The sequence below is a fragment of the Anas platyrhynchos genome, chromosome 6 (genome assembly GCF_047663525.1).
Source record: "Anas platyrhynchos isolate ZD024472 breed Pekin duck chromosome 6, IASCAAS_PekinDuck_T2T, whole genome shotgun sequence".
Lineage (NCBI taxonomy): Eukaryota > Metazoa > Chordata > Aves > Anseriformes > Anatidae > Anas > Anas platyrhynchos.
In genome coordinates, this window is record NC_092592.1 from 24,167,037 (window position 1) to 24,194,743 (window position 27,707).

Genomic DNA, 27,707 nt, shown 5'->3' on the forward strand with positions numbered 1-27,707 from the left:
AAATAGTATAATTTGTGTTTTACTGCTTTCTAAAATATGTTTTATTCTAATGCTTCTCCCTCTAAAGTACTAAAAGTGATGCAGACAAAGAGAGTATCCTGTACGTTCATCTTTGTATCCTTATGCTGCACCCAACGTGAAGATTCCTGAACATCTTGAGAAGTGGTCTCAGGAAGTTCAACATTGCTCCTGTGCTTTGCTGATTTATGATTTTTAAACCATCTTATTACACATGAAGAACTCTGAGCAGGAAAATGGCTTTGAACAGCTGATCGAATGGTATCTTCTGAGACAGATAATGCATGAACCATTTTAAGAAATAAATGATTTTCTAATTATATGAGGGGCTACTTACCTAATTCCACAGGAGCTGCAAAATTCAACAGAGTATCTTGAAAATCTGGTTCATGTGAACAAATCAACTGTCATCAGGCTTGATGTATTTTACCATTGCAAAAAATAACACTTGTTCTGATGTTCAGCACTAGGGTAGCTGAAAATAACAGATTTTCTACTATTTACTGTAAACCCTGCTGTATAGCATTGTATATTAATTATGTCATAGGTTTCATACTTCATGTATGAAATGGTTTCAGAAGCTATCTATGATACAGCATCCAGAATTGGCTGTCCAATTGGCGACCAACATCCAGAATAGCACCTGTACTGTGAAGTGTGTTCCTTCTTCATCTTCAGCACTGATTGCATTCTAATGCTAAACAGCAATATCAGGGATTTCATCTAGACCCCTTCTCTTTCTGTAAATGTTTACCTCATTTTTGTTCTCTAGTAATGAAAATTCTTGGAACAAGAATTGTAGGCTTGGATCTGTATTGGTAAATAAAGTTCTTTAACTTAGAGCAGTCAGCCTACCCCATTCTTCTCATGTTCTGCTGATTGCCAGAACCTTTCTTCTCAGCATGAAAAGGTGGTTCAGGAGTACCTTACGAATAAATGGAAAAACTTTGCTAATCTGCTTGAGGTAAGTGATATATTACTTATTTTTCAGTTTCTGAATAACTACAATTTGAAGAGATCTCTGGCTAATATTTTGAGAGGATGAATGTGCTTGTTCAGAGCATTGCCCATCTAATTTGACAAATTATTTATTCATAGAGTGATAAAAAGGTAACAAGCTAGTAGAAATGCGTGTTAATATAAAAATAAATAAATCATGCTATAGCTTATTTAGAGAAGTTCTACTGTGAAGGATAGAATCTGCACTGTTCCTATTTTCACCAAAGGCTGCTATAATTTGAGTTCTTTACTTGCTGTGAAAAACTCACGGAATCGCAGCATGATCACAGCATGAAGCCAAAGAAGTGTTATGTAGATGCTTGATCCTGTAGACAGGCATGTGATTAAAGACTATTCACATGTGTGACCTGCAACACATGTGCATAGGTTTTAGTGATGCTATTATGGAAATATGAATTGGCTTGCTAGTGGCATGTTCTCCATATGTTTTATATATTGTATGTAAAACAATAAAATCACCAGAGAAAATAGATGCCTAGCATGTCAAAGGAATCTGAAGTGCTTTGTAAATTATATATTTAAAACATACACATGCAGGAGGGGCTTTGCTATAACAACGTGGCCGTAGGTGAAAGCAGAATTGAGTGACCTAGCACAAGTAATACCACCTTCAGCTGCAACTTACTGCTACCTTGAAAACTTGCCTTCGTAACTTGAAATCACAATTCACATTGAAATTTTGTTCAGGCCTGTCCCCTGACATTGGAAAAAAGTGCCAAGAAAAAAGTGCATTAGCAAGGCAGCACTGTGCTGCTGTGCCGGCTGGCTTTGAGCTGAGGTACAAGCTCATCACTGGCCATGATGCCCTGGCACCGTGCTTCATTATGCACAGAGTTTTCTCTTGTGATAAACAGAAAAAACTCTGTCAAAGTACATCACATTTGACCGACAAATACATTTTTATATCACTTATCTAAACTACTGCAAAGCCATGGCTCAAGTAGGTGACCAGAAGATAGGCTTCTTAGAAGTCCTCCCTTTTTACTACTACTAAGCTTAGACTTAGACTGCAAACAGTAGCTGAAACCAACATCAAGACTTTCTAAAGGACATGACCTTGGAAAACAGTAGAAGGGCATCTTTGAAGCATTACCAGAGCAGAAAAAAATGGATAATAAATAAATAAAATTAATTTGGGGGGGGGGGGGGGGGGGGTGGAAAGGTGTCCCTGGTTATGGCAGAAGATAAAGGGCTTCTTGGCATAGCCATAGGGCTGAAACTGTGAAATATGCTGCAAGACAGTCCATAGAGTTACAGGTGGCTTGATGATGAATACTTTGGGAGCATAGGTCCTGGGAAAGGAAAGCTACCTGTTGTGAGGCAGCTCTCTTGTCTGGTGTGCTTTCACTTGCCCACAAGTGATCACTGGAATAAGAATCTTTATTTGGGGTGGTGGCGGTGGAAAATCATGTTGTAAGGAGCTCAGAGTTGTGAATATAAATAAAACATTTCTGTGAGAAAGTGAGCACTAGATAGTGCTTCATACTATTAATAGCTTCTAAGAAAAGATACCATGTCCCAAGAGCAAAAGCATGCTGGGTTGTAGCCTGCTGCTAGGAGAACTTATCTAAATGTAGTCCCCACAGAGGCTGACGATTGTTTCCATTTACTCTCTAAGTCAAATGTGTTTTTTTCCACTTCAGTGCAGGATCAATTATACATATCTCTGAAAGCCCACAGGTACAAGCACCTCTAACTCAACAGACTACAAGGCACACATATATTTTTAATTTAAGGAGCCAAAGCTTAACCAAATTCGTATCTCCTCATGCATCAGTAATATTCAGAAAAGGAGGAGAAATCCAGCTTTGTTTGAGTGATGACCCATGAAGGTTGCATTGAGAATGTTCAAAGCATCATAGATCCATTCCAAGCAGCACAATAAATGCTCCAGTTGTGCTCCTACAAAAGTCACATAGAGATGGCAGGAGGCTTCCCCCTGACTTCTCCGGGTACAAGAGCAATGCCCAGGTGCTGAAGCCATTCCGAGTAAAAATGGGGACACAGCATCCTCACACAGCTGATCACTATCAACACAGCAGTGGAGATGCTTGCAAGGCCCAACTCCAGAGTAGGGCACAGAGGAAAGAGGAGTCTCCCAAGGAATGGGAGAAGTTCCTCTGTGGATCTCCAGAATCACATGAATGAAGGCATCTTTAGCCACCACCCACACCCAGTGCTTTTGTCAAGTGTGAAATGCATATGGAGTGCTTGTGCTTTGCACTGAAAGAAAAATTACTTTCTGGCAATTTCCTGAAAGCCCCAGGCATTTTTTTTCTGAAGTCAATGGCAAGAAAAAACAATATACTGGAAGGTGAGAAAGCAAAGATCCTCGCTCAACAGTGAGAGACCTTCAGTAGCATGGGGAGGCTGCAAATATAACAGCAGCAAAGGAAGAGGGTTCCGTGACTGGAAAAAGCCTTATTACACAGAAAGAACTACAGAAGGTTAAAAAAAATAGTTCACTGAATTGTACATCAAAGTAGAAGCTAAGGAAATAAGTTGTTTTTTTTTCCTTGTTCGTGTTTATTTTTAAAACATTAACTTAATGGCTGTATAGATGTCCTCCACGTTCATTAATATCTGGCCTTTTTTCTGTGCAAAAGCAACACTTGAGCCCTATGCCACTAGGACAATTTACTGCAGTTAATGATCGGTACAGGGCAGCTGTTCCTTGGGTTCAGATATGACAGTGAGGATTTAAAACTGTAAATAACGCCTTTACACTGGTAAGGCAAAAAACTAACCTTAAATGCAGGAGACAGCTGCCGAGAGTTATCTTAAGGTTGGAAAACCCATCTGTGTGCACTCTGTCATCAGCCGTGACCTTTAGGAGCTTGGTATTAGTTAAACAGTATAGTTCCATAGCCAGGCAGCATAACAAACAACACCCAGCACCTCCAGCTCTTGTCTGTGGTAAAGATTTCTGAAAAACATCCTTTATCTCCAGGATCTGTTATTTTCAACAGGTGATGTAGCTGGATCTGGGCTCTTCTGATGGCATTTATGCTGGGCAGTTCTATAGAAAACCTTAAGTAAGTTGCTCTGATACCCTGACAGCCTGCAAAAATCAGAACAAAAAGGGAGGCGGTATTCAGGAGCTGTTGACAGGAATGTGCTGGACCTCCGTGTTTTAAGCTTATTAGATATGATACATCACAGATATTTGGTTAAACTGCTGAAGGATTTTGCTCGCCATCTTTTGTTATCAATTCTTTTTGAGCAGCAGAAGCCATGAGCTTTTGCAGTTAATTTACCAGCAACAGAGACTACTCTCTCTGCTCTTCTGGCTTCTGCCAGAAGCCCTACCCGAGGAGCCAGCTGTGTTGTGTTACCAATCTCTGTCCTCTCAGGTTGGATCCCCTAACAAATCAGGTGCTGACTTCTCAACTCTTCTTCCAGAAGAGCTTGTCATTGAAATGTCTTTGTCCTTTTAATAGCAACAGCTCTGCTTCAAATTACAGTGGTTAATTTCTTTGAAGTAGGCTCTCCTGGTGCTAATTGTGTCCACAAGGGTGGAAATTGCTGCTAAATCAACAGACACAGGTATGTGTGGTTGCTAAGATCTGAATGCAAAGCTATTTTAGTCCACAACCACTCCTTCCCTGCCAGCACAGCACCAAACCCAGGGACACACTCCCCATGTAGCCCCTGCTCTCTGGGAAATTCCCGTTCTGCCCATGGGATGGAGAATGAACCCAGAGGACAGTACAGACCAACCTCCTATGGTCCCAGTTCCTCCCCACCTACACCCTGAGAGTAGGGATGCTCTGCACTATTGCTTTTCATTCATTTCACAGTGTTTGTTTTGCCCTTGGAACCCCCTACTCCATAACTGTAGTTTTTTTGGTTGTTGTTAGTAACTTTTTTTGACATACAGCTTGAGAACAACTGTTTTTTTTCTTCTTGTTGTTGTTGTTTTGTTTTTTCTTAAACATTATATTTAAACCATTGTTTTTTCTGTCTTGTTTCAAACTTTACCTAAAGCCAGCTAACACATTCACTAAGTCTTGTTTAAGGCTGCCAATGCCCCTTCTACCAAGGTGTGACTCCCAAGGAAACTCAAACTGGGGCCATTAGGATCAGGGAGATTACACATGACACAGTTTTAGATAATGTAAGACTGGAGGAGAACCTAATTCTGACCTTTCTCAGTTTCAATCTGGAGTCTCTCCACTAATACTGTGTTCTTGTAAAACAGGCTAGTTTAGAAATAAATATATGTTTTTCCCATTAGTGAATCTTATTTTTATTATCACAAGTGAAACAGATGTGAAAGGAGTGGTGCTGTACATTTTCCTCACGTGACAAACACTATTGCACATCAATTGCTGCAGGCTCACAAAAACCAACCCTGCTCCAGAAGTTTGGAGAATCTTCTCAGTGCCATCCACACTCCAGCCGAAGCAAGGCTGCTGCAGGCTCTCCTCAGGATCTCCAGGTAAGGGCTTGTTCCCTGTTTGGTGTGGAACCCCTTGCAGAAAGAAACATGACAGTGAGAGCAGTTCCTGCATCCCACAACACTTGTAGAAGCTGGTTGACTGTAAACATAGCAAGAGTGGACCAGGGCTCATCAGTGCTGTTTATTAATCTTTCAGTTCGCTAATTAAAGAAGCAGAACACGGCCTTGCTCTCTGCATTGCTTTCTACTGTAGATGAAGTATTAATTTCAGTGTTAACTGCAAGAGGACATTGGCAAGGGATGTTTGGATGTGAGTGGGTTTCTGGCTTTGTTTTAGTCTGTTTGTGAACATCTGCTGGGGTGGGTGGCTGCTTCGGGGGGGAGTGAAAATTAACTTTATTGATTGAGTAATTTCCTTTATGAAGGATCTGAAGGGGATGGCTGCCTGCAGAATAATATTTGTTAAATTGCCATATTTGGAAAATGAGTCAGTGAGAAAATAGCATGCAAATCCCCCAGCTTATCTCCACAAGGGAAAGAACAGAATCATGCTAAGAAAGGGGGAGAGATGCTAGCCCAAGGGTGCCAAACTAAAATGACCCTAGCATGACTTTTGTTTGATTTTTGTACAGAAAAATCTATTTTGAAATGGCCAATGTCAGTATTTTTTAATTTTTAAACTTTTTCTTAGTGAAAAAATAGCACTCAAATAATTGTCTACCTGCAAAATATCTCTAGGTTCTCGAGTGTCCATTTATGCTGGGTTTTGCAGCTCTATCCATTACCTACCTTCATCTACTTTTTCTAGAAAAAAAAATAAAAAGGTATAAAGGAGAACACGATACATTTAAAGTAATGAATAAGAAAAGAAAGGGAAAAGAAACTCCTTTGTATTCTATGAACTATATTACCATAACTCACAGGGCAGTCCAGCCCTCCCCTCCTAATCCCCCCCCCCCCAAAAAAAAACAAAACAAAAAAAACAAACAAAACAAAACAAAACAAAAAAAAAGATATCCCAGAAAAACCCTCGTGTTTTAGACAGCAAGGCAGCAGCCGTTCTGATTAGCTAAAGTTACTATCTCTTTAGCAGTCTTTTCACCACTGACCTCTTTAGCATTTACTGTGAGCCTTTGTAGAGGACACTTTCTGTTGTCTCTTGTTCTGGCAGCTGGCTCTGTACAACCCAGAGCTGGCAGAAATGGTTTCCACCTTCTACCAGTCTGCGAGTGTTTGGGTTCTTGTTTACTCTTGTGTTCCTCCTGATCCTGAAGAGGTGCCACAGCCTGGCTTGGCTTGGCGTTGATGTGGGTTTGGAGGGACTGCTGGGGAGGTGGCAATGCTTTTGCTATGTGGAAACCCAGAGGGAGGGGATCAGAAACGTGAAGTTACAACAGGCCTTTTGTTCTTGGCTTGGGACAAGAGTGGGAAATGGTAAATGAAACAACGTGAAATCTGATATTTACTAAGTAAGCTTTTAACACTGGTGCGTTGGATGGGGACACTGCCAGTGGCTCAGAATAGCTCTGCACTGATGCAGGGAACACATCCCCAGACCAGAGCTTGGAGTCGGTGCTGGTGCAGATGCAATCCCGGTATGGGAGCATGGTGGAGGCAAAGCTGCTGTGCCATTGCAAGCTGTGAGATTTTTGTTTGTTTGTTTGTTTTGTTGTTGTTGTTGTTTTAAAAAACTCTGGCTGATATATCCTCATCTGATACCAATGACATTTTCTTCTCCACCGATGCTGGAAGAAACATGCACTGCATTAACGCAAATGAAAAACTCCTGAGTCTCTTCTGTGACAAAGAGTGTTTTTCAATCCACCTGAAAACTGATCTCTGAAGTGGTTTTCCTATACTTTTTCAAAGATGTAACTTCCAAAGTTTATTACAGGAGACCAGTTGATCAGAGTGGTATTGACATATTGTGTTGCAAGTAATGCTAACAACTGGAGGATTGTAAGGTGTGAAATGCACACAAAGTAAGCTGTAACACAGAGAAGTGCAATGGGACATTCAGGGTGGTCCTTCATGAGCAGACAGGGGTGTTATGTCAACAAAACATGTCAAAAATACAACTCCCTACATATGAGAGGGAGTTAGCTCCGGCCAGTGAGGGTTATGGCGCTCTTTAAAAGATGAATCTCGTAAAAATGATATTTAAACCTTTGATTTACATTAAGGGTTGTGTTCTGGTCCTGGACTGCAGAGTGTTGTTATCCTTGCTCTGTTTGCTGTAATAAGATGGATGTATCACCCTCATGTTCCAGTGAAACACAAATTAGGTTATTTCCTTCTAGCTAAAGCTTCCTCTATGTCTTAATTGGATGTATTCGAATTCGCCTTGTGAGATTAGGGAAGAAGAACATGCTGTGCAGAAAATCCTGCCCAGTCCTGAGGACTAATGAGAGGGCTGCAGAGGTTGCTCCACCATCTCCATTGATCTGCCCCAGAGCCCCCATTTAAGTATCCACAGAAGGAGAGAAGACAATTAAAAAAGGGTTGCATAAAAAGGTTGCACAGTACTTAGAGAGGGAGGAAGATCTGCACTATTACATGTAACACGATTATTTAAATGGCCTGCATGCCTAGAAATTCCTACAGTCTTCCACTAATGTTTTTCCATGGGCAGCGCATTCAGACATTGAAGTTGCCATTGCCATTTTAATTCTAAACACACTTATTCCAGCCTTGAGTTGCTCCCTGTCTGGTAGACACGAGCTACATTTAGGTGGAACCAGCACCATGGGTGTCTTAGGGAAGTCAGACAAGTATCACTTCTGATCTGTCCCGAAATGGCAAACACCAACATATGTTGGTGCTGTGTTTAGCAGAGAGGATCTAGTTGGTTACACCAGAGTGAAGAACGAGGACAAACAGCCCTGGGCTTGCACCATCTCCTGCAGTAGTTAACTCCAGCTTTGGGTGGGTTCCAACAGGGGCACAACTGTCTCCTGGGAGCTCACCACTCTTGAAAGCAAAACCCAAGTTTTAACATTTATTGCAGGACAGTGGTGTTAATATTGAATTTTTAAAAAAGAAATAGTGTAAATTAACTGAAGTGTAGCAAAGCATAAGAGCCTTGGGGTTTGGACATAAGAAGTTTAATTTCATAGTTTTGTTGTTGTTGTTAATTTACACTTTTCTCAAAGCACAGGGAAAGCTAACGTGAGAATTTGTGTATTGAATCAACATGATGTTACACAGTAAAGCATTTTTTTTTGTTGCTTTTTGATGATCTTTTGCACACAGAATAGTAAGGCTTAAACGACTGAGAGAGTTGCAGCCTCTCTAGCCTCTAGGCATCTGCCGTGGGTGCCTGGAACAGTAGGGGCTCCCAGAGCTGTCATCAGTCAACACCCTCCCAGCAGCCTCCAAAGCTCGGCAGGTGATGTAAGCCCAGCGTGTGAATAGGTTTGCATTTTTTCCACAAAGATCATGCCCAGGGACAACCTTATGAAGTTTGCAGTTTGACTAGCTCTGAATAACCCGGATCTATGGCTAACACTACTTGAAAAGATGTTATGAGAGAAAAGCACTTTTTGGCACTCCTCAAAAATATCAGCCATATATTGTTTCACCCAAACCCTAAGGTCAGTATACTGCTTATGTGTACTGGCTTAACCCTGAAAGCATCACTGCTACCATATAAAATTTTAGACAAAATCAATGATTTTTACTTTCTAACACTTCAGATTAACAGTCAGAAAGCCTGAGTAAAGGGTCATGCAAAGTCTATACACTCAGCCAGAAGCTGCCCAGGTACCTGAGTACTTGGGTGAAATTTTACCTGAGTAAAATGTCCTGTTACAGGCTTCAAGCTCCAGGAGAAGCCTTCCTGAAGGAGCCTGGCTCTGGGTCTGCCCTGAGGACGGTTCCACTGTCTGTTCCTTCAAGGAGCAACGTGTGCGTCGCTGGGAACATTTGTTGTGCACCTTTCCCAACACAAGAGGTGATTACAGCACTGGCAGAGCAAGCAGCAGATTTGCATTCAGGTCCCTGCTCAGCCTAAGATAATTCAAATCCACATGTCCTATTTTCAGGGCTACAGCTTATCCTGGAAGAACACCCTTCCCTCTCCTTTTGAATGCATGCCACCAAATCAAAATTAATTAAAAGGAGAGAAAGCATGAATACAAAGAAACAAAAAAAGCTGCAGGACTGTGGGCTAATGCTTAGGGCACTCACTGAGAAGAGGGGAGTCCTGAGCCATGGCTCGTGTCCCTAAGATGAGTTGTGTTTGGCACTTGATCAATAATACATGCAAGCATTTCTGGCAGCAGAGAGTATAGCCAGGGCTCCCTGCCTGCTTTGGAGTGCCCTGAGCATGGTGAAGGCTTTCAGTGAGCTCTCAGTCCTTCCCCAGACAGCCACCAGGGTTTTTGTCTGCACCACTGCAACCTGCGAGCCAAGGGCACCGTGACTGAGTGGCTCCTGCCACTGGGATGAGCTGAGGCTCTGCTGCTGGGTGTGGACAAGGCCAAAGCAGAGCCAGATGCTGAGACGCTTTGGGCATGTAAGGTGGTGCAGCTCAGGGTGCATTGGCAGAGGAAGTAGGTATGTCAGAGTTTTCTCCAGTTCTGGGAGTCAACCAAGCAAGGAGAGTCCAGGAACAGGTGCTTGAGTCCTGGCTGGGTCCTTTCCAATGTCTTGTATCCTTTTTTGTCTCTTTCAGCTCAGTTAGTCCAAATTCCCTCATGGCATGGACCTAACAGGCCTCTGAAAGGCTGAGAATTTCAAGGCATTACGCATTATTAGTGCAACTAAGCATGAGAAATGCCCTCCAGTATGAGGAAAAGCTACCCTTAAATCTGCTTCCAGTCTCTCCATTAATCTTAAGGCTGTCTGTTCAAGAAACTTCTGACAACGATGCTGTTCATTTCAGTACTTACTGATACTGGCTGTTTTTGGGGATGTGTAAGTTTGGCTGTAATGACTTCTTAGTCTGGACAAGCTCAGCCAGGACATGTTACTGGAAGAGGGATCAGCATTGGCTCGCTCTGCTGTGTTGGCAGGCTTTCCCCGTCAGTGATGCCTGTTTTCTTTGCTGCTGGAGCCAGAGAGAGAAAGCTGAAATGGAAGTTGGGATTGGCAAGGCAGGAGTGAGGTGTAAGGACGTGAATCTCAGCATTCTAATCACAGCTACGGTTGCAGTTAGAGATACGGCAAAGATAAAATATGCAGCGTGCCTGAGGGACCTATATATCCAACTGCTCCTGGATTGCTATCTGACAAGTTAATTAACCATAACAATGTTGAAATACATACTCAGAATGATTGCTTGGGACTGGACTCAGCATTCTCTCATCATAGTGCCACAGAGAGAGCAGATGATAGAAACTTCAGGGAGTAAAGGAAGGAGTGAAATAAGAGATCTGTTTCTCAGCCAGGATGAGGGCATTCAGTCCAACAAATCCCACATTACAAGTGACGTTAAAGATGAGTGAGATCCTTCCAAACCACAGTCTGGACCCTAAACATGCTTGGAGAACTGAAGAATAAATAAGTTTTCCTCTATGGCATGTTCACCTCTAAATTAACTTTAAAAATAAAAATAAATAATCCTGGTTTTAAGGAGGCTTCTTTTCTCGAACTTCTGTTTTCTAGTGTCTTCCAATTTATTTCACCCCAGAGTGGGCATTTGTGAGTCCTCAGGCTTTCTGTGGATGGCAGAACAAGAGCATGAGCTGGGGAGTGATGATGGAGCATGTTTTCAGGGTGAGCAGCACGAGGCTCTGAGTTCAGCTCACTGAATGAATCGCTTGCTCAGCTGCAGACACTCGGATACACAGTGCTGAGCGTCTGCACTTAGATACATCATGATTGTTGGTGTCTGCTGACAGGTTTTGGTGCAGGGGAATGAAATCCTCTCTGTGAAGGAGAAAAGTGCAGAGGTGGCCGTAGCTGATGACTTCTGTCTTGTGGGAAATGCTGATGTGTCAGCATTTGTTCTTGTCTGTGTGGGACAGAGAGGTGAACAAGTTTGATATGTGTGGTTTGCTGGTAGAGAAAAATATCTGTCGTATGGCAGGTCGAAGTGAAAATCCAAACCTGGCCACCATTATTTGCCTTGGCTGTTTGTATATATGTTCATCAGAAGCATTCTTAAATACCTTTAAAAATTTCAACTTTTTGTTCTGTTTTATTAGCTGTAGTATATTTATGTATTTAGGTATATTTATGCATGGTTTGATTCATCTCTCGTGTACCTTGTGCTTTTACAAAACTTCGCAATTGAATGAGCTGCTTGGAAAAATTGGCAGGTTTGTGGTGGGGGTTTCTTCCAGCATGTGAATGTCTGGGCCATCTTCATTTCCTGAATAATTGATGATCAAAGGAAAGCATCTCCTCTGAATCGAAAATTAATTGTAGCCAAACTGTAGGGAACTCCAGCAATGATAAACAAACATAACAAACACCACCACCAAATAAATAATAATAATAATAAAACTCATAAAAATGAGTTAAATGAGTTCAGTTTTCTTTTCCTCAGAGATAAATGTCACTGTTTAATCAGAATCTTTTCGGTTGCACTGTTTATTCACCTGAAAGCAAGCACCACAACATATTCTTCTTTCCTCACCATAATTTGTTGTTTTCTTTCAAGCCACAATACCCTGTTCCAGGAAGAAACCTGGGAGGAGGGCATGGGGAGGGATTAGGAGGCCAGTAGAGCAATATTTGATTATTGCAGGCAGCAGAAAAAACTCAGACGTTGCTTTAACATTACCCCTAGCCAAAGTTCTAAATGTCACTGTGTTTTGGATAGATGTTTATTGAGACAAAACAGTAAGATGTGGTAGATGTAGCTGAACGTTCATTTTCATTTTATGGTGGCTGGCTGTTTCTGATTGAATGAGGAAAGCCAACAATGCAAATAGACCAAAATGAAGTTTTGGAGTAAACATCGCATCTTGCAGTCCTTAAGCAAATTTCCAAATAATTCAGATGGAAATCTTGCTGCAGGAAGGATCATTTTTTGGCAACAAAATATAAAAGCTACAGCAAAACATGGGTAATTTTGACATGATTTATTGACTTTCTTTCTTGTAAATGACTTTCTTCTTATTTGTGCTTGTAACAAGAAATCTCCTCCTTTCTGCACAGCCACAGAGCCTGCTTTAAAACCTAAAAATTGTTATTGGCCTGTTTTCAGCTGCTTCTCTTGACGTCAGCAGGGAGATCTGGCTCTCCCTAAAACACGTTAAAGTAGTGGATATGAATGTTATAAATATATCAAGAAATAAAGAGATTTCTTCAAAATAAGGGAGCAGCAGCTCCTACATCAGCAGATACCCTGCCATCTCCACTAAGCAGTAGGCAGAGGTATGGCTGTCTGGATAGCTGCCCTTCTCCTGTGCTGTTGGCTTCTGTTCTAAAGCACATCTATTATTTCTGAAGGATTCAGTCATATCAAGTTAAATCTAAACAAAGGAAGGTCCTGACAAGTCAGACTAAAAAGCAGAATCATTTTACTACAGAGTCAAAAATAAATCAAATGTTTGCAACAACTTTATATTCCCTGTGCAGAAATAATGCTTCCTATTCGGGCATGACGACTGTGGTGGTTTTTTTTCACTGTGCTTTCACATTGAAGGAGATGCAGAGGGTAACCCAGGACATCAGTAAGTGGCTTTTCTTGTAACATGAGATTTTCATACAGCTTGCATATGAGCAAAGCGTTTGTGTGCAACTCAGCATGAATAATCCTGCAAAGATGATCATACTTGGTTATTGATGGAAAGATGATACAGTTCCTCAGCCACACAGAAGCAGCTCTCCCGATGGTTTGCATTAGTTCATATAGAAGGCATTCAGACTATGTTGCCAGCAGACAGCTCTGCCTTTTTAGGATGAGGCAGTGTTCTTGTCGGAGTCTGCACTTTTCCGTGTTGCACAGGAGCCTGATGAATGGGCAGATGTTATACCAATCTGACTCTCACTTCTTTCATGCCAGATTGATTATGCTGTCTCAACATAACACAGAGCCTCTCTCCCTAGGGTATATGTTGGCATTTCTTTGAGTCTAAATATGTAATTTGCTGTCTTTCTGAAGGCATAGATTGTGTTCATCGCCATCTGTGGGTGAAAGCTATATTCTTCACATGCTTAGGTCCACATAAAATCCTAAAGATTTGTGCACAGGAGGGAGAATTTCTATCTCTTCCCTCTGCCAGCAGGGGATTTTTAATGTGGGAACATCCTGAGGAGGTGTTGTAATATTATTAAGCAATTACTGTTAGGGCTACCTGGACCAGTCAGTCCTGAGCCTTGAATTGTTGCAGAATACACATCTAAAATATTGGACACTGAAATCTTTGGCATTTGGTACATATCTGTTTTTTTTTTTTTTTTTTAAAAAAAAAAAAAAAAAAAAAAGGCAGCAGAAATAGCTCCAAGGATACTAATTCTCCCTACTCCCTAAAGAAATTTAACATGATAAACAGGATTCTTTGCAAAACTGAGCTGTGATCTACTCAGAGATCATGCCCTGACCCCACAAGGGCTAAAACTCTCCATTCATAATAATCATGTAATATCTTGGCTCCTGTCACCACTGCTACTATAGCAGGGGAAAAAGAAAAAAAAAAATGTATTTACAAGAGAGCAGAGCCCAGTGCTTTATGGAAGTGAAGGTGTTGGTCTCCACTTATGTGAAGCTACACTGAGGCCAGGTGCCTGCTGAGCAGCTGGTTGCTCACCACCTCCTGCGAGCTCAAGGAACAGAAACCTTGCCCTGGTGGAGGCACTGGAGCCTGACCGTGGGTCACTGCAGCCCAGAGAACCAGATCAGTCACTGCCACTTGGCACAACAGCACTGTTGAGCTTTATTCACAAGCTTTCCACCACTTGATGCAGTCTGGATCATAATGTTTAGGCAAGGAAGTATCCTGATATAAATTTATGGTTTTGCAGAAGCTGTCAAATTACTTGTTTGCTCTCTGGTCTAAATTTGCAAACAAAGCCAGACTTTCTGAATGCTCAGAGGAAAAAAAAAAAAAAAAAAATATTGTTCCACAGTAAGCTTAACCAGTTAACTTCCACTTGTAGAAAAAGAAGTCATACTCCAGGCTGCACAACTCCTTTGAACATCTTCTGACCCATGTTTGCCAGTAATGGATCTTCCTAGCAGGAAGTGTGGGTTATCATGGCACTGCTGTGAGAGCACCTCTGGGATCGATCGGTGGTGAGGAGGGAGAGTTTTGGAGTCCCACTGATTTTTTATAAATCACAAAAGAGTGGTCAACCACAGAATCCTGACTAGTTTAGAAATTCTTTCTGTTGCCTAGGTTTCCATTGCAGCCATAACTAACAAAATGGCTGAACACAAAAAGAAAATTCCTCTTGCTCCTTCTCTACATGAGAAGTCCCAGGAACCACTCTTGGGAAACCTATCATTGCTATAGTATTTCATTTATTTTCCTGCAATAAACTGTCAGTTCCAGAAGGAAAACAGTCTTCTCCTAGACTCTCAGTCCAATAGGAGATTCATTTCTCCTAAGGACTTATATCAGTTCTCCTATCTATAGCTTCTCTTACTTTATAGCTTTTGTTCCTGTAAGTTTCCCCAGGGACATTCCACAATACTTCCTGCTCCAGACTTTCACCAGCGCCAAAGAGAGCCGAAGTTACACCCATAACTTCCTTAGATTCCTGAGAGAATGCATAATCTCCTCTTTTTTTAGCTTGCTGTAACATGCTGAAGTGTTGCAAGCATTAGAAACTGTTAAAAGGTCCAAATTGATGTCACCAAGAGATGAGCAGCGCATAAGGTCCCCAACCTGCATCTGTTATGCTGCTCTCTGTTAAATATACTGGAGGATGCAATGCCTCTCATCTCACTGAGACTCCACTTTTTACCAAAGACCTGTACTTTTAATTAATAAAAGCTGAAAGAAAGCCTCAAGCAGAGGTGTTGTCTTGTAAATCATTAAATTCTTAAGTCTTGATCTGAAAAAAAGAACAGGTTTAGACTACCGTGCTAGCGCAGAACCTCACTACCTTCTCTCTCAAGGATTATAGCCTTCAGCAAGAAAAAAATGTGCAGAGGGTGTGAGAAAAAGAGAATCAGAGGTGAAATGTAATGTTGACCCGGGCAGTGCACTGTATTTATATACATATGGTTCTATTAACTACTAGAGCTTATTTCTCCAATGTAAAATATTTACAGCAACAGTTACATCACTGCAACAAAATTCTGCTTCCAGTTAAATTTGGAACAATAGCACAAGCTTCTTATGGCCATTTTTACAACAATATCTGCTTAAGATATCTTGGAAAGCCATATAACATTTTATCCTTTTGAAAGACATTTCCTTAGCCATGTACTATACTTGTTCCCCACTCTGCTTTTCTTGGAAACTGTATAAAAATGAAGTATTTGTTAGGACTTCCTCACTATGGGTTTCACTTTACTATGTAAGGGAGAAATGACTTTTTCCTTTCTTAATCCCCCTGCAATGTTAGTTAGAAAACTGTTTCAGTTTGAGAATGTCCATGTTGGGGCTGAAAAGGGAAGATTATGGCTATAGAACCTGAATAAATCTCAAACAGTTGCTGAAGCTTGAATTATGTAGAAATTGTCAATAGTAGATCCATGATAGTGTCTTCCCTCTGCTACTTGCCTTCTTCAGTCTTGCAAAGGATCTATTAGATCTCCTCAAGGTTTTCACAGAGCACTGCACAAGCTGTATCAAAGAAAGTGGCTTAGGAATTACACTTTTGGGGGGTTATTTGTTTCTGTAAACAGGTTTGTATCTTTTTTTCCCCATTATTTTTAGTGAAAGTAATGGTTGCTAGAGTTGACCACATGACAGCAGTACAATTCCTACCATAATGAGATTCAACCGTTTGAAAATATAAAAACTAAAATCTAAGGGTCCCTGAATAATAAAGAGAAGTGCTCTTTAGGTATTTAGGATAAGGTAGATTTGTGATCCTGACAATTCATTCTTGTACTAAACATCCAAACTCTTTAACTTCTATTTGAGGCAGTGCTTTTGCCATCTAGAAACCTAGAAATTTCCCTTACCCTACACAAAGGTTTTCAAATTTGGAAACGCCTCCAGCATGGTCAGTTAAAACAGTTTTGGTGGTGTTCATCTCATGGTTCTGTCCTTGTGTCACGGCAGTTCTGGGAGCAGGGCTAGCCATGGTAAAGGGCTCTGGCCCTACAGCAGTTCCCAGGTCAGCATCTCCTAACAGTCTGGTTACAGCCTGGTCCTATCCAGTTCCCTGAATGCCTACTGGGGGCCAGCTGCCAAAACCCATCTAAGTCCCCAGTGTCTGGACAGTGACTGACAGCTGTTTGTAAACCCTGGTTGCATGAATGCAGCCTGGCCTTTGCTGGGGCCATGGGATGCACAATTCTGCTCCCTGCATGCCAGAGCCACTGCCACCTCATATGAGCCCATTGGGGCTTCCTGTGAAATCTTAGTCGTGGTGTCCTCCTAATCCACTCCGGCAGGCTGATAAAGCCATTTGCTGGCTCCTGGCTTAGCCCAGCATGCTGCAAAGATGGGGACACACCGAAGCGGAGATAATCACAATGCCAGCACTTTGGAGCTGCCATGCTATGAGATGCATGCTACCACTTGTGTTGCGAAGGCTAATGGAGCTCTGTTCCTGTGCATGTCCTTCAGGGGAAGAAAGAAATAGCAGCAATAGTGCTAGCATTGGCTGCCAAGCTGAGAAATCCACCGAATGCCATGCCCCTGCTCACCTTTGTGCCCCTCCAACATGTGAACTCAGCTGGTAATGAAAACAATTTACAAGGCAATAATTTCTAATTGGTGTCACCTATTAACTGCCACAAACCCAGAGGCATAGCAGCAACTCAGCTGTTATTCTTCCAAGAAATAAATATATCAACCATTTTATTTGCCCCTACAGAGGAGGAGGAGACAGACAAAGAAAGAAAGAAAGAAGCCACTAGCAAACAATTATCTAAAATTTTCTGCTTGGATAAGCAGATAGCTGGTATGAAAAAATCACACTCAAACAAAACAAGGTGGGGCTGTCTTTCATTTTCTAAAGACAAGAAAGCAATCTTTGGCTTTGTAGGTTGAAATGAAGTACAGGGAGAGGTGGAAACTCACTTTTCTGGGAGCTTCCCTCATTCTTTCCCCCATGCTTTCCAACCTCTACTAATCTAATCATTTTGTCATTTAGCATAGTTGTGAGCAGCGGGTAGGGCTAGAGGACTGACTAGATGGTATCTCTCTCCCTTTTTATTTTAAGGTCCTTTAGGGAATTTCCAGAACTCTTTTCCACCTGATGTAATTTGAACAGATTTTTCTAGTAAGACTTATGACAGGTTCAATTTTAACCCCATTGTTTTTGCAAATGACAATTTATTTAAATTTATTGAAAAGTAACATTAGCACCAAACCCAAAAATAATCTGACATTTTTTGGCAATTGAAGGAAAGCTGTAACACAAGACAGGAAAAAAAAGTTTTCCTATGTTATTGACCTGCTCAGGGCAGGTGGAGATTGGCATGGCCACTCATGTAATTTTATCTCAGGCTTTGCTTGCTGTCTTTGCTTGATGTCTTGCTACCCCCTGATGAAGCCTGAAATGCAGCACACTGAGCTGAGCTGTTGTATGGCCATCCTTGTGCTGTGCTGGAAGGAGGGACGGGGCTGACATAACTACTTCAGGAGACATGGGCGATCCTTCACACAGTAAATGTGGTGAATTTTGGTTAAAGTAAATAAAGCTCTCTAGTCAAGGAGCTGCTACGTGAGAATGTCTGCTGAGGCCAGAGTTAGTTTCTTTAGCTTTAAACTTGACATTTTATCTTCATGTTTTTCTAACTCATTTAACTGTGAGACGTTGGTATTGGAGTCAATCAGATATGGAGGTTTATTTGTGCTGTTATTCGTATCTGTTCTCATACTTCATTGGTTTTTTAGGCTGCACGACAGGGAGAGTTGAGGTCTATCTTTCTCCTGCTTGTGTGTTAGTTATTCTAGCATAGGATTGATAACACTCAAGGTTTATTGCTTCAATAATGCCTGCAGAGTGCCTTGTCATCATTGCTTGGATGTGTTGGAAATTGGAGCGGAGGCTTGAGGCCTGGGTTTCTGCCCATGGCAAAAGAGCTGCTCAGCACAAAGCAGGGTATACATAGAGGCTCCACCAGTGCAGCCCGTGTTGCCACCAGGCCTTGGGAAGCAGGACCAAAGCTCAGCCACAGCCCAGCTGCTGCCTGACGTCCTGCTGCGAGCGAAGGAGAGATTTCAAGCATTTTCCAGAAATATGGTGCTCCCATAAAGGTTCCCCTGTTCATCAAATGGAAGACACTTGTGCTACTGAGACACTCTGGGCCAGTGGTGGGAGTGAAGGCAGACAGAAAGGTTTTTGTTCTGTGGTGGGGAGGTGGATAGCTCTTCATGTTCAGTTATCAGCTTGAACATTACTTACCAAATCTGGTATCTGAAGCATGATTTGGCTTGCTGAAAAACCTACAGTTGCATTCTTGCTGAGGTGATGCAGGAAGGGCAAACAGCATGTAAGTTCTTATGGGCAAAGGCCAGAAGTCCTACATGGTCTTCTCCTGATACATCTTTTGGTAGTTTGAGAAGTTTCTGTATCCAAGATTGCAATCAGGCTATCAGGCTCAGTAGTCTCAGGCTTATGTATATATTTTAATTTCTTATTAGTCTGTTTAGGCTTATGACCTACCACTCTGCAACAGTCAGTTCAACAATTTAATTTTACAGGGTAAAAAAGGGGAAGAAAAAAACATAATTAAATTCCTCTTTTTTTTTTTTTTTTTTTTTTTTCCGTACTTCTGCTACAGAAAGACCTTGCATTGTGAGAGTGAATAATCATCTCCAGGCAGACATGTCCCTGCTTGCTGTCTGTGCCCTTCTAATGTCCTAGCCTAGCGCTGGATTGATGCCAGTCGTGGATTAACATGCATTTCCTTAACATGGGGAAGTGGGACATCACATGAATATTATCTTTGAATTGCCTCTGGCTGTTTTTGCCAGCCATCTGTCCAAACTCTGCAACAACAGCCATTTGTTTGGGTTGAATACGGTGCTCTGGTTCAGGCCTGTATCACTGCTCCTTTCCTTAGGACCTCACTTGCTCCCTCCACTCTAACCAGTACATCCCAGCACACAGCAACCCACATGAAGCACTGAATTCATGTTTTTGTTGTATGCCAGAAGGAGAAAGCTGTCACTGAGACAAGCTTGCTCTAAAATGGCCAGTGGCCTTGGGCTCAAGGCCTACACACCAGCAAGGCAACAGGCCCTGGGTGAAGCAAGGGAGCAAGAGCTTGGCCCGGTCATCTCACGAGTGCCCTGAATGCCAGCTGCTGCTGTTATCGAGACCTGTCTTTCTTAGCTCTGAGTGGAGAAGCCCTTATCTCAAAGCTCTTGTAAAAATAAAAAGAAAGAAATCTACCTTTCCAACTGCTACCCCAAACCATGCAACTGATAGATCCTAAATCTGCTCTCCCAGGTCTCGGTATGGCTCAGTAGTCAGTCTTGTGTATGTGTGTGTATATATATACAAAATAATAATAATAAAAAAAAGCTTCTGAAAATATTATACTGAGGCAAGCCAAAAAGGCTATGATTTCTACAGGACAAACATACGAACTGTGCTTTCAAAAGACCTAACCCATAGTGAAGTACGGTAATTGTCAACATGTGTATCTTATTTTCAAATGGCAATTCAGCCAATTTCAGTTAATAAACTGAATTATGTATTTGTTTACAGTACTCTATTCAAAAGAAAAGTCACATTTATAATAACCACATGCACATGGAAGTTCTTTTATTCATGTCTTATCAGTTGTTCATGCTTTTAGAAGATTCCTCTTATTCCAATTTCACTGAAGCAAGAATTATTTTAGTTCAGAATATGATTAAAGAAAAATTAGTTAAGCAAGCTTGTTTACTAAGCAGCGCAGATGAAATGAGAGTCATTGTTGCTCCGTATCGGATCTGTTCTGGTGTTTCTGCTGACAGACAAAGCTGGTGTGCTCTGTGCCTGCCCCACAAATCTGGCCACGTGCCAGCAGGACTCGGGAGCTGCAGCTGGAGCAGCAGCCCAGTGACCAGCATCACCTCCTTTCCCTTTGTCCCCCTCTTTTCCAGAGCAAGTGAACGTTTCAGACTTTTGACAGATCCAAGTGCCGCTGTCACTCAGTACAACCTTGCAAATAATGTCTTTCAAACACTGCTCTCCACATTGTCCAGATTGCGTCATTCCCACACAAACCAAGCCAAATTAATGTATTTTTAAAGTCCCTATTACAAAAGCATAGAAAGTGTGTACATAGCAGTTTAAAGGAGAAAGGACATGCTGCCAAAACCAATGGAGAAGTTAACACCATATTCAATTGTTTTTAACAGTTGCAAAACAGAATGTTCTCTTTTCCAGTCCATTTAAGTCTTATGATGGGCTTAGCCAAAGTTATGATTGTATTACCAGAAGGAGGTAAGTAGTGATGGATTTTCTGCTGGAATATATTTTTTTCATTGTTGTGCTTCAGCTTTCATGTGAAGAACCATTTTCATTCATCTAGTCTTTACCTAATTTATATATTTATATTCTCTACCTCTTTCCTGTGTTTTGCAATCCCAAAATAAGTAGTTAACCACACAAAGGTACTTTAATATTTCTGTCTGCTGTTGCTCCCTTAACTCCAAGCTCCTAGCAGGTAGAACAACTGCAAGATATCCTTACTCCCTTTGAGTGGTGCCTCACTTCACAAATAGCTTTACTGACATCGGTGGATGTCCTCGTTATGTCTGGCAGCAGCTATCAAACAGATTTATCAGCCTGGTGAGATTCTGGCAGTTCCAACAGGGTCACCAGCCTGACAGAAGTACAATTGTTCATACAGTTTATATGGTCAGAAGCCCAACAGAAGTGGGATAAAACTGAGGAAAAAAACATGAGAAGAGCTGCAGTAAAAGCTAAATAGCTGTGAACACTGATACTGTGATCTGCCTCTCATTCGTAAACACTGCTGTTGAATTCTGTGAAACTCCTTTAAGTGTTTTATCATCTAAAATAGAGAAACAATTTTTTGCATTTGAATATAATCTGTGCACATCAGGATGGTTCATACATACAAACATTAAGGCCACACTGCAAAGAGCTCCAAATGGCTATCTTCAGATACCATCTCAGCTTTGTTGCAGAAGTCGTTGCAATAGCTTTTATGGACAGATGGAAAATATTATGCCTTGTTTTTTTTCAGCTACAATGTCACGAGGGATTTTCCTTTAAAAGACTTAATCTTGATCATACCATGTCCCCCCAAATTGTCCTACTTGTTCTGTTCTCTCAAAAGAACCACCTGACAGGCATTTATCCTTGTGTTTGCTAAATAATACAATAAGAGGTCCATTTAAATACAGAGCTAATCCCACAACATTTCCTTTCATTTCAGCTACTTTGTTGTTTCATCATGTTAATTAAGTATTTAAGAGGCCAAAATCACTGTTGTAATAGTCAAGGAATGGGAGTTAGTTAAGCTCCACATCTAAAACTAATAAACTTGTCAAAATCTATAGGGTCTGATAATAACCAGCATGTTGTTTTGCGATGATAACTCCATCCTTATAGAATGCAGCACTTCATAAAACTTGAATTATTCCGTATGTCTGAGTACTATGAACAAAGATGCTAGGCACCTGGGAGACTGGCTGTGGGAACCGGTAAGAGCTAAGAGCATGCAGAGCTATCCAATTCTCAGTCAGAAAATGTTGTGTGTGTGAGTAATGGCCATATGTGGCTATTGAGGGAAAAGCTGTCTGGATTATCTGAAGCAGTGAAGTTTGGTTCCTGAGAATAGTGATTTCAAAAAGTCAGAACTGATCTTGGGCATCCACTCAGAAGTTGAAGGACAAGCAGTGGAAATCTGAAACTCCAGCTCTGTTCTCCTTTGAGGTGTTTCTCCAGATTCAGGCTGTTCCAGTGACCCAACAAGCAGCCTGGAGAACTTATTACCACTGTTGATCATACTGTTTGTTGCTCTTTGACTGCAGTGCTCTTAATTTTGGCTGCTCTGTCAACACAGAGCTGCCTGAACCACTTAATGTCCTCACCTGGAGGGCTATACCAGCAAGGGGTAGGCAGGCTGCCGCCATGAGCCCTTGTTGTGTTCCTGTAGGCCATTCCCACTGGCTTTTGTTATTCAGGTTCTCAATCTGAGGGTCCACCTGGACGCTCAGCTAGTCTGTGAAGGTCAGGCAGAAGCCAGGACACAGGAATACTCTTTTCTAGTTGTAGCTGATGAGAAATGGTCTGCTGAAGGTTGAATATGAGTAGAGGAAGAAGAGGGTTCTTCAAAGGGTAAGATGAAGAACCTGGACATTACCTTACTTGTGTTTCCCTTAGTGTGCATAGCACATGAAGGAACTGTGACAAGAGCCTCCAAAAGTGTGTCTGAAACAAATTCACTAACAGTAAATGAAAATTTGGTTGTGCACAGAGTTGTCCTGACCTTGGTCAAGGTACATGGAAAATATTTCCAGCTTTGTACTGCACACCTTTTCATTTGATCAAATGACAGTCTCTGAATAAGTGTTGGGTTTTGAAGGTTCTTTTATTACCTCTGGGTTCAGCAAATTGCAAATTTAATACCGGTGGAAGGTTTTTGTTTGTTTTGTTGTGTTTTTACCATGACAGTGAAGTGACGTGTAGCTGAAACTGTTTCTCAGCTCCACACATAGAGGTGTCTAAGCTCAGGCAATACACAGTTTAAGCTTGAAGAGTGAGGAAGGTAGGGATTAAATTTTAATAGTCCTGCTTTTTTTTTTTTTTTTTTTTTTTTTTTTTGACTTTTAGCTAACGAGGCCATAGCTGGGTAGCTGGTTAACTGCAGGGTTTCCAAACCCTGTTTCATTTTAAACTGTGTCACTTCTTTAAATGGGGGATTCTAAAAAGTGAAAATGAGGAAACACCAGAAACAGGAACTTTAACTGTTGTATGAAGCCAGTTTTATACTGTAAATGCAGACAATCTAGAGAAGTGACAGGATTTGCCTTTAGTATAGGTCTTGTTGAAATAATTAGCACTAAAGAGATGAAGCTTTGAAGAACAGAGTCCTGATATGCCATGAAATATTCATTTCTACTAAGTCATTTAAATTAGAAGTGTTGAAAAGGGAAATTGTTCCAAGACTTCTCACAAAGTCTGTTGAACACTGAGTTGGGAATAAGGAGGGGGAGAGGAGAAGGAGGGTTGTTTTGGGTTTGTTTTCTTTTTTTAAATTAAAGCCTGAGATGGAGCTTACCATGTTTATCTTAACAATGAATTCCTTGGTATTTCTCTTACATAGTCATATGATGCTGACCAGAACTCGGAAGGAAATGTTTGAAATTTATACCTAAGCTCCTTTTCCCATTCCAGAAATCTGTATTGTGGGGTATAAAGTAATACGAACCAGCAAGACTGCCCGAGGTGTTGGTTAACACTGTTCTGAAAGATTTATTACCACCCAAAACATGAGAAATTCTTCTCGGTCAACTGACTTTATAGTAAGAAGACCTCAATTAAAAAAAAATAAAATAAATCATTCTGTGGCAGTGTTTGAAAAAAAAATCCCTTTGTACTGTGTTGTAACAGGCTGCCAGCCAATGTCATCCACATGTCTACTTGGTAGCAGAAAAGATTTTCAGCATGTCTTCTTACTAAAATGAAACATTTTATATACATTTCAAAAGCATCTTGGCATTTTAAATCAGATGATTGCATACATTTAATTTTACTTTGAAAAGGAAAACAAGGTTCACACCATTTATAGTTTGGCTTCACTTCATATCACTAACTTTTTCTCTCCCTTTTCAAGCATCTTTCAGCAGAAACCCCACTATGCCAACCAATTTTAAGCAGAACTGCTCGGATTAAATGCGTCTACATTAATGCAGCAGAAACTAAAGGGCACAGTGCTACAATTTAGGGACGTGCCATCAGCGGAGTTACAGACATGAACCAGGGGTCTGGAATCTGTCTTCCCATGTGAGCTCAGCTCACATGAGCCCCGAGTTCATCACCGTTAATGCTTTGCCCACAAGACTGGAACAAGCAACGGGAACAGTCAGATAGTCACTGGAGACATTTGCATCGTGAGCAAATGGAAAATTGCTGGGGCAAGGATGTCTTGTGTCCTTGACCTGTGCTTCCAGTTGTTCAGCAATCTGTTTCCATCAATTATTCTTACTTGTATTGTGGTAACACCTAGGAGCACCAGTATGGATGAGGACTGTGTCATCCCTAGTGTGATACAAAGACCCAAGAGACCTTTTCTGTTTGGGATGCATTTGCCATGACCCATGGACACTGACAGCAGACTGGCCTCTGACTGATTCTCATGAAAAATCTATGCCAGAGCCCGAGGTGAAAGGTTTCTGGATGCAGAGCACCACCAGTGTATTGCAAGGAACTCCAACAGGACCACATTCAGCCTTAGCACAGGCTGCTTGACCCTCCTTCATCCAGAAATCCCAGTTTATGGCCATCCAAGAGTTCATCAAGCATGCAAGAAGTATAAGATGAAATACTTCAAACTCATTAGAGACTTAACAGACTTAAGGCTACTGGGGAATTTCCAACCAGATTGTAAAAAGATACTGAGCAAAGTCCTATTTTGGAAACAGTCTATTTGCTAGAAAACAGGAAGCTTTTCTCTTCTCTTCCCTGCAAACTATTTATTTGGATCACTGAGCAGCCTATAACAAAATTATTTCCTTATCTCCATCTGTTAGCATTTATTTATAGTCTTTTGTATCATACACAGATTGCCAGCTTTCTTTGGGACTGCCCTTTTATTCCAGTTTTGTACAACATTCAGCACAACAGCTTTCTAACTGAGGTTTCTAGGCACTCCAGAAACATGGATGAATATTGCCTGCACACAACTCTGCTGGCTTCTCAAGTGCAACACTTGGAAGCATGTATAAAAATCCAAATTAATGTCATTTTACCTGGTTTTTGCCTTTTCATCTGTAGGAGCAGTAAAGTGAAATCTTTCCTTCCAGATCTGTTGCTCTGCTCACAGAGCCAGTTACCTTCTCAGCAATGCTGCTGAGAAGAAGGGGCACAAAAGAGGCTTCTGGAGTGTCACCTCTCAGAGGCAGAAGGAAATACTTGCAGCTACTTCCTAAATGTGCTGTTGTTTAGGGATGATGTGTTACCCACAAGATCACAGGAAATTCTGCCAACTCATCTTCTCAGGTTTTTGTAAGTGTTGTACACACACATATTAAAGATCATGATTTTTAAGCTAGCTACTCACCTGAGTAGATTTAAATAGGAGAGGAAAGGAAAGGAAAACACCTCTTTTGAAGAAAACTCATTGCTCTTAACCAATACATACATAGCCACCTCTTGCTCTGTGTAGCATAAAAAGTCATTGTAAACATAAAAATGTGACAAAAAAAAAAAAAGGTAATATTAAAAAAAAAAAACAAAAACAAAAAAACAGTACTTTACTAATATTGCTATTCATGGTATAAGAAAAGGGAGGCTAATTTCTCAAAATTCATTATTAAGGTTACAAAACCTTTATTGTCGTGTGGGTTTGGACTGTTGATTTTGGGAATGCACCCTTCAGATACATTTATAAGTCTTGTTTTTATGCCAAATAAATGATTACTGTGTTCAAATCTATCTCCGCTGGTGTCTGCACAGTATTATGTTCAGCGGGACAGGCAGTTCTGGGTGCTCAGCATACCTCTCGCGTGCATCAGATGCTGTCAACATTTTGGCATGGAATTCACTGGAGTCCCACCTTCTGGATCCACCCTCATGGCTCTGCAGGGCTGTGTTACTCCTGTGGGCAGAGGGAATAGACGGTTGCATCATCCCCCTCATGCACCTGTCCTGGATGTATTTACTTGTGCTCTACCTCTTCTGTGGGTGCTAAATTCACGGTCCTACGGAACTGGGATACCAAGGGGTTTAGCAGAGTAGCTTGAAGTGTATTTTGCAACACGGGAGTGTAAAAGCAAAAGTTTTAAGGGTTATGACTAGAATTATTAAAATGAAGAACAATAACGAAGTAAAGCAATAAGTTTAATTGTTTTTATTGTAACTGGCAATTTACTAAGAAGCAGATTGCTCTTAATGAAACTATTCATATGAGTAAAATGGGCAGGAATTGGTTCTATAGCTCTCTAAGGCTGAAATCTAATCACATTGGTTAATTTGTTATTTATCCAGAACATTTTGTTTATTACCTTATTGTCCTTCACAAGTAACTCTGCGTATAAATTTCTCTGCTCCCTCTCTTCTGATTATATGACTGTGGAACCTGAATGTAGCAATTTAAATAATTCAGCGGCTGCTGCTCTCTGTAATCAGCATTTCAAAAAGGGTCATGGATACCTTTTCTAAAAAGGTTGTCAGAACAACCCTTCTCTTCTGGCTGCTCTCGTAAATCACAGTCATTGTGTGCCACCCAGAGTTGGGATAGCAGAGCCAGGGCACATCACGGGCTGGAGGAGAGCAGTAGTCACTGCAGTCCTGGTATATCAAGCATCTCCTTCCATGTTTTCTCCAGCAATGAGTGACTTTATATACAGCTAAATAATAAAAGACTTCTCCTGTGACAAAACACAGGGAGGAAAGCAACATCCTCAGTAGTTACAGAAATAAAATGTATGGCAGAAAACTGAGACTTAATGTGGTGCACATGCTTACCTTTATGTGTTTTATTTACTTATGGCTCGCTTCCAAACAGATGATGTATCATCCTGTGAGGGACAAAGGAGAGGGAGGTATAAAAAATGGCAACCTAGTCCCAGCTTACCTTGCTGGCAACAAAAAAAAGGCTCACCTTAAAGTGTTCAGTGCTAAGTTGTCCCTCTTCAGTGGGTGCTTCTACTGGGACTGACATTCCCTCTCCCCCTCCACATGTGATAACACTCTGTATTTCCATGTGCTCAACAGTATTTTTAGCACATATTGCAATTCCCTAGATGGGAAGCAAAACCACAATGTTGTATCTCAGTCCAATGGAAACACTTCAGACTGCTGCCATGAGCTGGTACTTAAGTCATACATCCTTAATTATATCAGATACCTACTCGGATCACATTCTTTGTCCTGGAAGCTTGCTGTGCTACGTCATGTCTCAAATCACACCACAAGCAAAAAATATTCACTGTACCTTTTTTGGGCAGTTCTCACAATATGCTACCTATGTAAGCATTCCCGTCCTGTGCTGCAGGCAGCTGGGCACCAGAAGTAAATTTGGAGTCCAACTCCCAGCTGAAGGGGTCCCTCTTTG

The 27,707-nt window shown here is 41.3% G+C and overlaps 2 long non-coding RNA genes across 4 annotated transcripts; one reads left to right on the forward strand and one right to left on the reverse strand.

Moving 5' to 3' along the window:
* The first annotated feature begins 4,615 nt into the window (after nt 1–4,615).
* Nucleotides 4,616–26,086, forward strand: LOC110351657 (uncharacterized). 2 transcript variants are annotated; one of them, XR_005266811.2, is made up of 3 exons: nt 4,616–4,797; nt 5,301–5,479; nt 24,267–26,086. It is a non-coding gene; the product is annotated as an uncharacterized lncRNA (long non-coding RNA). The 2 variants fall into 2 exon arrangements; XR_002399344.4 differs by having other exon boundaries at nt 4,627–4,797; nt 5,376–5,479.
* Nucleotides 5,356–27,357, reverse strand: LOC101793880 (uncharacterized). 2 transcript variants are annotated; one of them, XR_003497903.3, is made up of 4 exons: nt 27,255–27,357; nt 27,119–27,171; nt 26,151–26,249; nt 5,356–5,512 (listed from the first exon to the last, which is right to left on the reverse strand). It is a non-coding gene; the product is annotated as an uncharacterized lncRNA (long non-coding RNA). The 2 variants fall into 2 exon arrangements; XR_216814.6 differs by lacking the exon at nt 5,356–5,512 and having other exon boundaries at nt 25,958–26,249.
* Between the last annotated feature and the right edge of the window lie 350 nt (nt 27,358–27,707).